Source organism: Triturus cristatus, chromosome 4_2, assembly GCF_964204655.1.
Source record: "Triturus cristatus chromosome 4_2, aTriCri1.1, whole genome shotgun sequence".
NCBI lineage: Eukaryota > Metazoa > Chordata > Amphibia > Caudata > Salamandridae > Triturus > Triturus cristatus.
Window position 1 is genome coordinate 479,018,925 of NC_140586.1, and position 12,743 is coordinate 479,031,667.

Sequence of the window (12,743 nt, forward strand, 5' to 3'; positions counted from 1 at the left end):
GTGCTGCAACTGCTCCTCCTGCCTGCCCCCGCGGTCTGTTGTGAGGCCCCTTCCCCTGGACTCTCTTGTCTGTGCCCAGGTCCTGACCCTCCCTTCTATCCTCCATGGTCCTTTGTGCATGCCCCTGCACCCTCCTTCTTGCCCATCATAGCCATTGTGCTGCCACTAACCCTCCCGCTTGCCATGCATGGTCTTCTGTGCTGCCATGGCCCCTCCCACCTTCTCTGTGTGGTCAGCTAGCTGCCCCTGACCCCCTCCCACCTTCCCTCCATGGTCTATGTGTATGCCATCATAGTCTCACTGTTGCTCTCCATGGTGTGTCTTGCTTCTAGTGCCCATCCTGCCTGACCTCCATGGTCATCTTGCTGCTCCTGCCCTACACCCTTGCCCCTAGCCCTCTGTTTCCATGTGCAGACCCCTATTCCCTCCCTCCTGGCTTGTCTGTTCCATTGTAATGCCCCTGATCCGTCCCTCCTGCCCTTTATGGTCTGTTATGCTGCAGCTTTCTCTCCTGTCTGTCCATTATGGTCAGCTAGCTACCATTGCCTCTTTCCCCTCTGTTCTCTGTTGTCCATGTGCATGGTCCTGTCCCCTCCCTATTGCTTTCTATGGATTGTTGTGCTGCATTCCCGTCCCGCATGCTCTGTGTGGTGTATTGTGCTGCTTCAAACCCTGATGCCTGCCCTGTAGGGTCAGTTTGGTGCACCTCTCCATGTCCCTCCTGTCCTCTGTTATCCGAGTCCATGTCCCTACCCCAATTCCTCCTGCCTACCATGATCCAATGTACCATACTTGCGAACATTTTGAACTTGGTAAGAGGGAGATTTTGAAAAAAAACTGGGGTATTGATTTTCCCCTTTGAGTTACATTGAAAAAGAGGAGATTGTAGACAGGAGACAGATCAAATAAAGCCCATTTGAGCTTAAAAACATTGGACGTTTCCTGGCGGAAGCGGGTGTGTTGGCATGTACGGTTGTATTACCACTGCCTCTTCCTTCTGCCCACAATGGTCTATTATATTGCCCCAGCCTCTCTTGCCAGTCCTGTATTGTTGGTTTGTTGCCCCTGCCCCCCTTTCCACTGCCCTCCATAGTCTGTTGTGCTGCCACTGCCCTTCCTGCCTGCCCAGTGTGGTCAAACTGTTGCCTCTGCACTCTCCTACCTGCCTTCAGTTTTCAGAGTCCGTGCCCCTGGCCTCTGCCTCTCAACAGTATCCTAATGAACAACTAGATTGCTAACATTCTATATTTATTACAAAAGAGTGGAACGCCTGACATCATCTTGATGTAATCAAAACTGTAATACCTAGAGCATTTCTTTTAGAAATTACATATATGAGAGGGTCTTATTTGCATCAAAGTTATGGTTAGTGCTCTAAAAAACTAAAAGGAGGACATATTTTCTGAGTTTTCAAATAGCGACAAAGAACTTTTAAATTATTTGTAATCTTTATGTTTTTTTATCCAGTTGACCACTTGATTAAATGTTGCACTTAGGGGAGAGGATGTGGTGTTACTTCCAGAGCTGCAGACTTTGCAACTGGGGAACCAGATTGGAGTTTCTGCTTCAGCTCAACATTCTGTGATTCTGGTCAAATCACTTAATCTCCCCATGTCTACAACCAAAATGAATTTGATCTTGTGTGATGTAACCAATGCTCATGTAAAGCACTCCAATACTTGACATGTCTGCACTATATAAAACTGCAAATACACAACAAATAAGTGTTTTGCACACTTCTGACATTGGGCTACATGTGGGCTACATCTGGGTGATATTTGTGCTGCATTTGGGCTCTTTTGATCTGGTGGCCATCTTGGGAGATTTATTTGTTATGAAGTTTCCTAATTTCCTCATTTACTGCAGTCTCCTCAGTAGGAAATACTTTCAGTTTTTTACTTTGGTTCCATCAAGAAGACATTCAGATGTGTCACACATTTGCCATAAATTCTGAATGTTAGCACTCTAGTTGCTCATTAGATCACTGTAGTAAAGCTACTGCTCACCAGGGAAGTCTGCTGCTGGTATTCAAAGTGCATGTTTCAGTCTGCATGTCAGAATTTTTTTATGAAATAGAAGAGGATTCAAAACGTGCCCTAATTTTTCTTTCTGCAGCACTAATCATACTTTCTATGGCAAAATGAACCCCCTCATTTTGTTCCTTTTTAAATTAAATGTTTTAAGAGTTACCACTTTATTCCAATCAAGATGGCTTCAGGTGTACCATACGTTTGTCATAAGTAGGACTGTTAGCGCTCTAGTTCTTCTTTAGAACACTCTGGGAAGCTGCAGTAGAACACAAAGGAATCAACTGACAGTCTCTGCCCTTGTTGGATGTACATGTTTTACTTAGAATGTCAGACTTCATTCTCACATGACTAAGAAAGATAATGTGAATTTACCGAAAATATGCTCTCAGGTTAGCTTATAGATCACCTTCCAAACCTCTGTGGGAAAAGCATGAGAAAATAGTTTTCTCTCAAACGTGATTCATGATATCACAGCAGAAGGCTTTTTCACATGGTAAAATCACCTTAGAACACACCACAATTCCTAAAATGAGTATGGTACCATCAACAAATGATTTATAATGTAACTAAAGTCTTAAAACCTTCTATTAACTGCAATGCTTTTTAATGAGGTGCTATCATGTATATTGGTCCCAAGATGGCTGCCAACACTTCTCGGATGAAGTACTGACAGCCAATCAGATCTCACTATGAGATGTGTGGTTAGGCTCCGCCCAGATATGTATGTGATTTTACTTTTGATTTTCTCAGGAACTACTGAACAGATTGACACCATATATGCAAAAGGCACATGCCTGACCTGAGGACTACCTCTTTGCCAAATTTCAAGTAATTCTGTTCAGCCTTTCGGGCTGTACCTTGGACTAAAGGTCCCTATGGAAAATTGCATGGGGAAAACACGTTTTGGGACCCCCCTTTTTTCTCAGCCCCCGCTTGACGAATCACCCCGAGACTTTCAGGGTAGGAGCGGAGCGGAGCGCCCCACCTATTTCGAAAATTTCGCGAGGATTCTTCAACCGGCGCCAAAGTTATTCCAAATAGAATGTTGCGGATTTCCTATGGAAACACTGTCTTTACTATAACTATCTACTGGCGACCGCCAGTAGATAATGTATATATATCCTGCTTCATAAAGACTCAATGGAAATTTGGAAACTACAATAAACTCTTTCTTAGAATGGTCATTGAAACAGATACTAATTATCAACAATCCAACATGTGTTTTAAATGCACATTATGGTGTTAATTTCCTAATTATCTTGGCTTCTGACTCGCACCGTGAGCGTTTGTGCAATGAACACGACTACATGTGCATTTGATTTGTACTTTTTTTGCCTCAATTGTACGATCAGCTATTTTTTTTTTTTTTTTTTTTGTAAAATCTTTTTTATTGGTTTTATGACAGAACATAACAAAAGCAGGTCACAAAGGCTGGTCTTAAAAGTGCATTCACATCTGGGGTGTCACAGCACCGGGAACTTACAGAGACAGCAGGAGGACTAAACCAATATACTTGAAATCGGGCACCAGCCATTGATTAGACCGGAATCTCCAGGCCAGACAGCCGGGCCTGCGGAGGCTCAACTATGTCCCCTCGGAAGGTGTTCCACAGTGACCACACCTCCCCCCACTTCCGTGGGCATCCTCGCGCCGTATATACCGCCTTTTCCTGTAGCATGCACCAGTCCATATCGGTTTGCCAGTCCACCAGTTTAGGTGGTGTCGATGCTCCCCACAGACGGGCAATGTTCCGCTTTGCAACCATTTGCCCCAGCGTAACCCAGAGTCTCCCCCGTTGGGGCAAGTCCGTAGGCTCCCAAATGTTAAGCAAACACCTCTTGGCCTCAGTGCAAATAGGAGTCTCCGATACCTCACCCATGCAGGACACCACTCGCCTCCAATACCGCTGCACCCTAGGGCATTCCCACAAAACATGGAAGAAGGAGCCCCTCTCTCCGCACCCCCGCCGACACAGTCCCTCCCCTCCCCGCCCCATCACCTGTAGCCTGGTGCAGGAGACGTATACCCTATGCAGTATTTTAAGCTGCACCAGACGGAGTCTAGCAGAGATTGCGACTTCCCTAGGGGATGCCAAAGCGGTGGTCCACTCCTCGTCATCAATCTCAAGGCCATCCGCCATCCACTTCTCTTTCAGGGAGTCCATAGGAGCAGGGGGGTTGTTAACCAATTTCTTATATGTGAGCGAGATGGCATGCTCTGGCATGTGGCCATCCAGCAATCTGTCCTCCAACGGTGAGGCCTGCGGGGGTCTGGTGCCCGAAGGGATATTAGCTCGGAGGGAGTGACGGACCTGTAGATACCTAAAATATTCCATGTGCGCCAGGTCGTAAGTGTCCTGGAGATAGGCGAAGGATCTGACCCCCTCCGGCCCCCAAAGGTCCCCCACCCGGGAGATCCCAATAAGATCCCAGCTACGAAACCCCTTTGTGTGACGCAGGCTACCCAGCCTCTCCGATGCCCACAGGGGTGTGGCCAAGGTAAGCGTGTTAGACCAGCCCAGCGCCCTGTGCGCGGCGTGCCATATGTGAACCGAATGCTTCGTAGGCCCCATGAGGTGGAGTCTGCCCGGTCCGGAGTACAGCGCAACCTCGAAGTTCCCCCCCGGGAGCAGCTATCTGTCCATCGCGTACCCCGGGTCGTTCCCGTCGCAATACGTCCCCTGATTTATCGCCGAGAGGTGAGCGGCCCAATAATACTTGCGAATATCCGGGAGGGCTATCCCCCCGTCATACCACCCCAGCGTAAGTTTCCGTAACGCTATTCTGGGTGTACCCGACCACAGGAGGGTCCGCTGCGCCACCTCCACCACCGCAAAGTACGAGGCAGGCACCGGGTCTGGATGGTTTTGGAGAGCGTACAAAAATCTGGGGCGCGCCATCATTTTAAAAAGGGCCGCACGACCCAGCAGCGACAACGGCAGCTGCCGCCACGAGGTCGAATCGCGCTGGAACCGCTGGAACGGTGGCATGAGGTTTTTCTCAAACCGGAGAGGCCCGTCCCGTGTGATAAACACTCCGAGGTATCGAAAGCCCTCCTCTGCCACTACAAGCGGGCAACCGTCAGGGAGCCGGGGAGGACCGCCGTGGAGAACACAGAGGACCGATTTAGCCCAGTTGATGCGGAATCCGGAGTTCTTCCCAAAGCTGACAAAGATATCTATTGCCGCCAGAATAGATTTCCGCGGGTGGGAGAGATAGAGGAGGATATCGTCTGCATAGAGCGAAATCTTGTCTTCCCAGCCCTCCGCCCACCGCAGCCCCGTTATGCAGCTGGCCTGCCGGATCCATGACGCCAACGGTTCAAGTGAGAGCGCGAATAGGAGGGGGGAGAGCGGGCATCCCTGTCTGGTGCCCCGTTCAAGGCCAAACACCTCAGACACCCTACCATTAATTACCACCTGAGCCAGCGGCTCCGAGTAGAGAAGGCGGACCCAAGCAACAAAATACGGACCAAATCCCAGTTTTCGGAGTACGGCCATCATGTATGGCCACTCGAGGGTGTCAAATGCCATGGTGGCGTCAAGCGACATCACCACCGCGTCTTCCTGAATCGTGTGACACCGTCCCAGCACCCCATGCAGGCGGCGGATGTTAAGCGCCGTGTTACGGAGGGGCATGAAGCCAGACTGGTCCGGGTGGACCAGCTTGGGGAGTACCGAGTGGAGCCTTTTCGCGAGGGCCTTAGCAAGAATTTTTGGCTCCGCGTTCAGCAGAGAGATCGGCCTGTACGAGGAGCAGGCATCTCTTGGCTTCCCTTATTTTGGGATGGCCACTATAGTCACCAGGCGCTGGTCGCGTGGCAATATTCCCGCCGCTGCGCTCTCCTCGAACATGTGGAGGAGATGCACGCTAAGGACATCCGGCTTTAACTTGTAAAGCTCGATAGGCAAACCATTGGGGCCTAGCGCCTTCCCCGGTTTAAGGTCCACAATAGCCCGTTCCAATTCGGACGCGGCGAGGGGGGCCTCCAGGGCATCCCGGTCGGCCTCCGACAGACAGGGCATACGAATGTCCGCCAGCAAGGCATCTGAGTCTTCCCCCGGCTGGTCCGACCCCCTGCTGTAAACCCGCCGGAAGTGCCCCGCAAATTCCTCAACAATTTCTGTAGGCTCCGTGAGCGTCGTGCCCGACACTGTCGTGATCACCGGCACCACTGTCGCGGCCCGCTGCTTTTTGTCCAGCCACGCAATAAGTTTGCCTGCCTTATCTCCCTGGTCGTACAGCTTGCCCACCTTGTGCTGAATGGCCGTCTGAGCAGCGAGCGTGACCAACTCTTTGTACTCTGCGGTTTTGAGCCGTAGCCGATGTTGCACCCCCGGCTCCGTCTCCGCGCATGCTGCCTCTTCCAACGCTCGCAGGTCCGTCTCGACCAAGGCGATCTGCGCCTCTCGTTCTTTACGGCCGCCGGCAATGGACGAGAGGGCCTCCCCCCGCCACACCGCCTTGAAAGCTTCCCACAGGTTTACCGCGGAACCCGTCGACCCAATGTTAAGCTCGAAATAGCGCTCAATGGCGCTGGTTAGTTTTTTCCGCAGGTCCTCATTCTTGAGACGCCAAGCGAGTATTGGGGAGACGCATCCCTCCCGGCCACCCCCCAGCACGATCTGTATGTATACTGGGGAATGGTCAGAAATACCCCGCGCCAGGAGGGAGGCCTCTCGGATGAGCATGTCCGGCCGCATGGAGGTCAGGACGTAGTCCAGGCGGGAGAAAGAGCGATGCGGACCGGAGTGGAATGTGAAGTGCCTACTCGCAGGGTGCAGCAGCCGCCAGGTGTCTGTGAGCCCAAAGGCGTCGATGAAATCCGTCAACCACCTTTGCCCCGTGGGTGTGTCCCTGGGCGGGTGCCTGTCTAGGGTGCCGGAGGCAACGGCATTGAAGTCCCCCCTATGATCAACTGCCCGTCAGGGAGGGAGAGCAGGAGTTTCCCCAGGTCCACGTATGCCTGTGCCTGCAGGCCGGGAGGGATATATATGGAGACAAAGTTAACCCGTCGACCCGCCCACCTCCCCGACAGACCCGCAAAACGGCCGAGGGGGTCTAGCTCAGTGTGGTCAATGTGCAGGGGCAGGGAACGGCGAACCAGTATCCCCACTCCCCGCGATCCAGAGGTGAAGCCGGAGTGAACCGCTAGGGTATATCCCCATCTATTGAGGGCCTGGCACGTATTCCCCATCAAGTGTGTTTCCTGCAGAAATACTATATCAGGGAGGTGTCGTTTAAGGAACTGCAGGACAATAGTACGTTTAATCCCATTCCCCAGCCCGTTGACATTCCAGCTAAGGATCTTAAGGCTGTACCCCCCTCCGCTAGCCATAGTCCCTGCTGTAGAATCCTGGCCGCCTCCAAGCACCGGCGCTGCCCGCCACCCCTCGTCGCCCATCAGTGTGTGACCAAAACAAACAAGCAACCTCCCCACCTTCCCCCCCCACCCCCCCAACACCCCACAGCTATGCATAGCAGAAGTCGGACTGAGTCCAATGAATCAACACCTGTCAATTGCAGCAGCATGAGTGCATCAGCTGTAACATTCCCCCAAACAAGCCCCCCCACCCCCCGCCCTGCCCCCTGCTCCGTAGGTCTTAAACTACCCACTTCCCCAACTAGCAGAGCGTCTGTCGCCCGTCCCAACCCGGAGAGAGTAGCCACCCTCCCCGGAAAAACTATGTGGGGGAGAACGGAGGCCAGCACCCACTCCGGCCGCCGCCACCACTGTGCCGCCCAAACCGTTACACCAGCAAGCATGCGAGGCAGTCAAGGGACCCCCTCAATGTCAATTTGCGGGAGAGTAACCATGCCCTCACCAGAGTCCCGCCATAGTCTTTGGAACCCCAGCGCATAACAAATACATTACTGTTCGTTGCGGCCGGAGGCCGTTGGCGCAAGGCTCAGCGCTTCGCCGTGTCCGGGGGAGAGTCCCAGCGGGGGCTGTTCGATCTGGACCGCCACGACCCTTGACTCTGCTCTGCTCTCCCCAGTCCGTCCGCCGCCAATCCAGGGGAAGCCTCCACCACCCGCAGCGGGCGGTCACGTTCACGCCTACTGCGGTCCTCCGTCTGCGCCACGTCGAGCCACTCCTGGACCGCAGCCGGCGAAGTGAAGAAGTACGACTTGCCCTCCGCGATGATTTTCAGCTTGGCGGGAAAAAACATCATGTATTTAATACCGCGATCCCTGAGCGCCGCCTTGACACCCAGGAACGAGCGGCACTCCTGCTGCACTCAGAGCGTAAAGTCTGGGAAGAATCTGATAGTGGCCCCTTCGCGCTGAAGATCCCCCCGCCTCCTGGCCTCTTGAAGGATAGCGTCCCGGTCCCGGTATTTTAGGATCTTAGCGATAATTGTCCTGGGCGGGGCTACCCGTCTAGGCCTGGGGATCGGGGCTCGGTGAACGCGCTCAATCGTGAAGAGCTTCGAAAGCCTCCCGGGCTTCAGGTGTTGGAGAATGAGGTCTTCGAGAAAGAGCTCCACGCTGTCCCCTTCCATTCCCTCCGGCACACCTACGACGCGGATGTTGCTGCGCCGCGCCCTCCCCTCTTGATCCTCGAGCCGCAGCGCCATTTGGCGGTGTTGGAGGACGAGCTCGTTGATGCGTCCCTCCAGTCGCTTCTCCGAGGCCTGCAGGGCCGTAATGTTCGTCTCATTCGCTTTGGACCTCTCCGTGGTTTTACCGAGGTCCGTACGTAGTAGGTTGACCTCAATCGCGATCTTATCTACTTTGGTCTTAAGATTAGTGCCCAGGGTCTGTATGGCGGCCATAATGGAGGTGAGGGAGGGCTCCGTCTTCTCTGCATTAGCGTCCATCGGTACCCCAGAGAGCGTCGGGCCAGTGGGCACCGCGTACTTGTCCAGCTTGTTAGTCTGCGTGTGCTTCCCCACCTTTGGGTGCATGGCGCACGCCGTCTGCCGCCTCGCCAAGGATGTCACTCAGCGCAGTCGCCGTTAAGGACTCCCGGTCCACGCTGTCGCCTCCTCGCCTCTTGGGGCAGCACCCCGTTGCCGCCCCTCCGGCCGCAAACCGGCGCTCAGGAGGATCAACAGCGTCCGCACCACTCCCGGCGCCGAGCCTCACACCATCCACCGGGCGGGGGCCACACTCAGGGTTCCCCAGGCCACCGGGCGATTGAGTGCCGGTCCGGGCTCGTCACCCCCCCGGGCAGGCTGCACCCGTCAAGCTGCTTCGTCGCAGGTGATCGCTGCCGCTGCCGCAGCCCCGCGGAGCTCCACTGGTAGGGCCGCCGCACTCTCCCCACCGCTCCAGCAGGCAATATTAGCTCCGCGGGTGTGCAGCCCCTTCTGTACCTCGGACTCCCTCGCATGCCAGGATGTAGGCCCGGGGGCTCAGCTCCTCGTACTCAGTCCGCCCCTCCTGGTCGTCAGTGGCACCGGTACCCTCCTCAGCGAAGCGCCGGAGATCCTCCGCAGTGCCCCGCAGCCCGGCCACTGCCCTCCGCGATCTGCCCTCGCCAGCTCCGCAACCGGGGTAGGCCGCACGGCGGGGCCTCGAGTGGCGGCGAGCCCGCACCTCCGGCTCCAGCCGCTCGCCAACGCCGCCGCAACAGCAGCAGACACCGCCGCCGTGCGCCCTTTCGCTTTTGGAGCGCCGCTCCTGGTCACCAGCGGTCGCGCCACCCCTCGGGAGTGTGGCGCGGGGTCCTTGACACTCGCAGCCCGGATAATGATGCGGATATTTACTGGCCGCACAGTTAGCTCGGCGGAGCTCGGGACCTAAGCAGCCATCTTCGTTGGCGCCTGGCCACGCCCCCACGATCAGCTATTTAGCAAAAAGCCCATGAGCACAACTTTGAACTGTTAATAAAATTTAGGTACCATTTTCATCATTAACAAAGTCAAATGATTTTTAATTGTCTCTATTTTTATTATAAGCCAAGTCCTTTTGACATCTCACCCTTGTTTTGACTAACAAATAATTTAAAACAAGATTTTGGTCAAAATGTTCAATTATGTAGCGTGCTAATTGTCCTTGAAACATATCTTGTAATGATTAACCTACAAGTTCCTTTATTGAGCAGAAATGGTCCTAGAAATATACATTTTAATCACCAATGAAGATTTTCTGGACAATGTTAAATAATGTCTGGATTATATTAAAGACAAGGAGGTGGGTATAATGATGTCTCCTACCTTTACTGCTCACCAGCAGCAAAGAAATAAACATTAACATTTCTTTGAATAAACAATCATTCACATGAACGCGTAAGTTTCACAAACAAACTATTGCAACCAGTAATGAGTCTCCTTTAGTCTATACCATCTTCAAGCAAGACCTCCTCTTCCTCTTTTCTTTGGTTTGAAGACCTACAACTCCTCCTGGTTGCTCCCACAATAATCGAAACCTATCAGCTCCCATCCATGATAATTTCTCAGCCACATCGGTCATTCCTTTTTCTGAAAATCACCTGAGGAATATATAATTTTTAAACTAGACAGGGCCCAGACAAAACAACATAGTGCATTCCCAGGCATAAACAATAATCACTAAGGGGCTGATTACGACGGCGATCGTAGGCACCTCCGCGGTGCTGATGGAAAACGTCCATTTAATTACTCCAGAAGCGGTGATCGCGACCGCCATATTACAATGGGCAAAGACAGCCCTTTTTCCAGCCGTCACGGTGCTTCCGGATCCGCCAGAAATTGCGTTCCGCAACGGTGCCGGATGGAACCAATGGAACCAATGGAGAAAGCCCGCCATGCGGAATGACGTTCCGACCGCCAACCAGATCACGATGCATCAAACAGCCCATCAGTATGTGGCGGTAAAACAAGCTCATCTGAGATGGCGGAAGCGCAACTGCGGAGAGAGAAACTCAACTCTGTGACACCTCTACACATTCCTGCCCGTCATGGATCCTGCTCTACAAGCCCTGCCGCTGCTGTACCTGATCCACTACCAGCAGATAAGACGCCGTCGTGGTCAACAGCAGAGGTAAGTTCAAAACATCTCCCTGCATGCAATCCCTGTACAACAACAATACACAACACTTGCGCTAAAATATGGGTCCTGTCTACATCAGACAACCTGGTGGACACAAGAACATATAGCATATTCAAAGTACCCATGTCTTGCAAGTAGTTACATTGTCACCTCAGCATCAGGGGCACCCATCTCCATAGAAATTATGGCATGTAGCCCGGTCGTGGCAGGAAGCTGCGGAAAAACTTGCCCACAATGTTGTAGGAGTCCAGCACATTGTTCTAGGCTAGCAAGATCCACATAACCTCTACCCCACAAAAAATCTAAAATAGCCTCCAGTCAGCACAACAAATCTGCTGCAAGGAGTCATGTGCAGGCACACTGTTTATAGTGACATCTCAGTAGGATCATTATCAAATGTATAGCAACAGGAGTGACAGATGAGGCAAGAGTCTCATCAAAAGGACAATAGTCATCATTGCAGTCAAATAAGGGTCAGTCCACATACAAGGTGGAACAGAGGATGGCAGAGCAAACAGTGTGTGTATGGGAAGTTCGCAGTAGTCCAACAAGGTGTTGGATGAGTCAGAGAGCCAAGGTAGATGACATATGAAGATAGCCACCACTGCCACATAATCACAGTTCAGCACACACCCCAAGCAGACATTGGTAAGCTCATCACATACAATGGCAGACCATACCACATAATGACAGGCCATACCATGCAACACTGTACACATTTACTGACTCAAACAGGAAACTCAAAGTATGCACCAGTGTGCATTTGACTCACTTGTGTACTGCTGCACTAAATGACCCCATGTGAGTATGTCCTGTACATCTACAACACTCACTACACTTCCACTTCACAGAACACCTCCACACCATAACTCCACCTCAACAAAGGTAACACCAATTATAAAGTATTGAATGAATGCCAAAGTGTCAGGAAGAGTCCATTATGATAGCAGTAAACTATGACCTGAGACTCATGACAACCCTCCTCTTCCTTACACCTGCCTCCACTCATGTGAATACATGTGAGTAATTGAAGAAATGAAGAGTCACTGTGCAGATTACCAACCTTGGAACTGGTCGGTCTGCATGTTAAGTCCTTAATACAGCTCACACACTCTTACTCTGACTCATACACAAACTATAAGTCATCAGCACTGTATGATAACAAGTAAACTATTCAAAAGTGGAGGGCACAGTGTAGGAAATGCATGGAGCAATTACTGGTACCATTTGTACATGGAATTCAAGAGGTACCACATATGAAACTACACTTAGGACATCAAATAATACATGTGTGGCACAGAGATTCCAATTGTCTGAAAGTAGTCATCTGTGCAGTATCACTGTGATCCAGCAATGCATTGGACCAGAATGAGATGACCTGTCATAAGCCATACAGTGACCAGCCCCTCATCTGTATTACCTAATATGACATGTGTATGCCACCAGCACAACACTCATGGCTCACGGTGACATTCCCTGACTGTCAAACTTAACAATAACCTTCACACATACCCCTCACCTACCCATCTTCTCCCTTCACTGCTCTACACCTGGGACAATCTCTGATGAAGGTGAAAATAAGCTCCTATGAGTTCAGTGCTACCCAACGCTACACCCAAGTGTGCATCAAAAAATGTCTGAGGTCCACTCAAGGATGTCTGATTGAATGGTGAACTCAACTTAATTGCTAAATACATGTATTACAAACCACACCAAAAGAAGTCCAACAAGCATG